The sequence below is a fragment of the Notechis scutatus genome, chromosome 5, assembly GCF_049901735.1.
Source record: "Notechis scutatus isolate UNSWTSFEM ecotype Mainland chromosome 5, rNotScu1.2, whole genome shotgun sequence".
Lineage (NCBI taxonomy): Eukaryota > Metazoa > Chordata > Lepidosauria > Squamata > Elapidae > Notechis > Notechis scutatus.
Genome location: NC_142013.1, coordinates 83,516,955 through 83,520,998, shown reverse-complemented (window position 1 = coordinate 83,520,998; position 4,044 = coordinate 83,516,955). Strand labels below are relative to the sequence as shown.

General features: G+C 37.4%; 1 non-coding gene across 1 annotated transcript; it reads left to right on the top strand.

The window, feature by feature from the left end:
• The first annotated feature begins 2,544 nt into the window (after nucleotides 1-2,544).
• Nucleotides 2,545-2,652, top strand: LOC113411753 (U6 spliceosomal RNA). Its single transcript, XR_003370828.1, has one exon. It is a non-coding gene; the product is annotated as a U6 spliceosomal RNA (small nuclear RNA).
• Nucleotides 2,653-4,044: the final 1,392 nt, after the last annotated feature.

Below are 4,044 nucleotides of genomic sequence, written 5' to 3'. Positions count from 1 at the left end.
CCAGGCTTCAAACAACTAAAATAGTTCTTTGGCTTCATAAGCATTTTGAGCAGAATAAATAGACTAATATTTCTAGAAAGGTGAAATGATATTTAGATTTGACAGAAACAGGATTTAAAAGCGGAGAGTTTTCTGCTATGTGGGAGCTGCTATAATGTTCTATTATCCCTGCAGGAATGGAGAGAAATTCTAGTAAATATTACTTATTTAACAGAACATTCTTCAACAACCTATCAAACTACTTAGCAATATCATAGGAACAAATCATGGGAGACTGGTGAGTTAAAATTATTAACGCTGTCTTAATTTTACTCAATCAGAGCATTCCCTTTCAACAATGAGGTTTCTAGATTATAGATCTGTTAAATAACTCAGTGCAAATGAGAAACAGCAACTACCCTCTGTATTTTATTGCAGTATGTGGGGATTCCCCCCCCCCCCTAGATTGCTGATGTTAAATATCTTTTGGGGGGGAAGAGTGTAGAAAGGGTTAGATTTTAGCAGAAAATGTCTGAACATTGTGTGCCATTATATTTAATGACAACATCCAAGCCATAACATGAGTTTATGTTAATTTGCAAGAAAAGGGAAAGAATAATTTTAGTGACTTGTGTCCACATCTTAAAGATTCTGCTCATCCAAGTATGGGTTGTTTTGTGCCTAAGGGAAAGAAAAAATAAAATTAATAGCAATCCTTATAAATTATAGATAGAAATGTATACTGCATTGACTTCACCGTTGGGGGAAAAAGAATGAATGCCTTTCAGTGAAAGGTGTAGGAAAAAAAATATCTGGAAGAATCCAGTGCAATATCATATCAATAATATTAGGCAATTTTAATATATTCAATATCTCTGTGTTTTTCTATATGCATATTGCATTGTATATTTACTGTATATTGCAAGTTTTCTTCAAATGCTTTTTTAGAGGCAACTCTCTTTTATAGAGGCAACACTCAAATAGGATGTGAGCCAGGTCTTCTATCTCTGCCACTCCACAAATGCAGAGACGTCCACTGTAGGGTATAAAATGGAATCTCCTATATGTGACCATTGGATGAAGCTGTTTGAATCTTGCTCACATAAATATCTCCCTAAGATGTTTTGGCAAGTGTGTTTTAATGCTTTTAGGTATACAAATGGGAAAAATGAATGCAATTTAGAGAAATGAAAGAACTGAAAGAGTTAAAGAACTGCAGATAGAGGGAAGGCAGAGGCTATCAGGAACTATGGTATGGGTGAGATAAGTAGACTGAAGATTAAGGGAGATTAAGGATGAAAGGGTACAGATTTGGTGAAAATTGCTAAATCATATGCTATAGACATTTTTTAAAAAGAGACCTAAGATTGCTTTCTTTCCTAGTTCTTTGATTTATTTTTTTCATTTTAGAGAAAAAAAGGAGATGGAAATAGTACTGTCAGCCACCATATTTATCTGGGTTATCTGAGGGAAACTCTCTTGCCGGTCACATCTACCTGACCCATTAAGGCGAGGAGGCAGAGAATGTTGTGGGTCTCATCCCTGAGGGAGATACACCTGGTGGGACCCAGAAGAAGGGCCTTCTCCATGGTGGCACCTTCTCTCTGGAATATCATTGCCAGAGTAGAATGGCCCCCACTCTAGCACTCTTCCGGAAGACACTGAAGACCTGGTTTTGCCAACGGGCCTGGGGAGCCCAGAGAGGGATGGAGCCCATCAAATGGTTAGTGTGATTTGCTGTTGTCGGGGCAGGGGGTAGGAGTTAGTTTTTAATTTTTTACAAAAATTTCCAAATTTTGTTCTATTGTACTTTGCTAATTTATTTGATTCTTTTTGTTAGTTTTTATTGTTTTTTATTTTTTTTGTTTTAAATATGGTTTTACATTGTGTAAGCCACCTCAAGTTGCCATGACCGAATAGGCAGCAATATAAATTAAATAAATAAATAATATATTGGATGATTAGCTGCTGCGTCTTATGTATGATATTCTAAGCCATTCATCTAATCGATTGGCTTGGTGGTGACATTATAGGTCATGTATCTATAATTGTTAAATAACCCCTTTATCCACTCATTTTCCTTCCTTAGCTGAGGACACATTGATGAGGCAGAAGTTCTGTCACCACCTGTGGCAGCATATCTCCTACTTTCTCCCCAATTTAATTGGGACATATAATTTCTCTCTCCAATGCTACATGTTTATTGGCACATTAATACTATCTAATGTTGTCTAAATGTTTAAGTGTTTAAATCTCCACTTGCTCATAAAGATCAGAGAAAGATTTTGAGCATGTCATCCTAGGTTAGGCTAATCAACTTTCTAAGGCCTGGGTGTCAAACTTGATCACATCATGTGACATCACATGATGTATTGTGATGTTTTTGCCTTCGCGGAGCCAGGGTGGGCATGGTCTTTACGTGATGCATCCGGCCTGCAGGCCACCAGTTTCACACCCCTGCTTGAGTTAACATAATTGTAAGAATAAAATTGAAGTGGTGCATATTATGTGTGCTACTATCAGCATCAGAGACAGGTACATTGGTCTATATACCAAGTGTAATTTGTGCTCACTTCAGCAGCACATATACTAAAATTGGAATGATACAGAGAAGATTAGCATGGCCCCTGCTCAAGGATGACATAAATAAATAAATAAATAAAGATAATAAGTATAAATGTGTACATAGTTGTGAATACATGAAATGGGTACATATAAGAAAAATAAAAGAATAAGAGAAACAATAGGACAGGGACGGTAGGCACGTTGGTGCGCTTATGCACGCCCCCTACAGGCCTCTTAGGAAAGGGGTGAGGTCAATAGTAGACAGTCTAAGGTTAAAGTTTTTGGGGTTAGGGGAAGAAACTACAGAGTCGGGTAGAGTATTCCAGACATTGACCACTCTATTGCTGAAGTCGTATTTCCTGCAATCAAGTTTGGTGCGGTTTACTTTGAGTTTGTATCTATTGTGTGCTCTTGTGTTGTTATGGTTGAAGCTGAAGTATTCATTGACAGGTAGGACATTGCAATGTATGATTTTATATACCATACTTAAGTCAGACCGAAGACGGCGTAATTCAAGGTTTTCAAGTTCTAGAATTTCAAGTCTGGTGGCATAAGGTATTCTACAATGAGTAGAGGAGTGGAGAACTCTTCTTGTGAAATATTTCTGGACTTTCTCAATTGTGCTAATATCAGATACGTAGTGTGGGTTCCAGACTGATGAACTGTATTCGAGTATTGGTCTAGCAAATGTTTTGTATGCTCTGGTTAGTAGTGTGATATTACCAGAGAAAAAGCTACGTAGGATTAGGTTAACAACTCTTAATGCCTTTTTGGCTATGTAGTTGCAGTGGGCTCTAGCACTTAGATCATTAGAGGTGAGTATTCCAAGGTCCTTTACAGAGCTTGAGTCATCAACAAGATCTTGACTATTCAGCTTGTATTTTATTTTCTGATTTTTTTTGCCAATATGTAAGAAAGAGCATTTATTTGTTGAGATTTGAAGTTGCCATTTGTTTGACCACTCTGATACATAGTCAAGATCTTTTTGTAGGGTAGCAGTATTGTCTGTGGTATTGAACAGCTTTACATCATCAGCGAAGAGAACGCAGTTGTTCTTAATATGATCACAGAGGTCGTTTATGTAGAGTATGAAGAGAGTTGGTCCTAGAACACTGCCTTGGGGAACACCACTATTGACAGGTACTGGATTTGATAGTACGCTCCCGATTTTGACCATTTGTTGTCTGTTTGACAGGAATGCTTCTATCCAGTTATTCAGTTGTCCAGAGATACCATAGGATTTTATTTTTAGGAGTAGTTTGTCATGTACCACTGAATCAAAGACTTTACAGAAGTCTATGTAGATTGCGTCTATTGCTTTGCCCTGGTCGAGTTGTGTCGTCCATATGTTTTTGCAGTGTAAGAGTTGCAGATTACAGGATAGTTTTTTTCTGAAACCAAATTGTTTATTGGAGAGTAGGTTATTTGTCTCTAAGTGAAGGATGATGGATTGGTTAATAATTGATTCCATGACTTTACAGGTGACGCAGCATAAGGAGA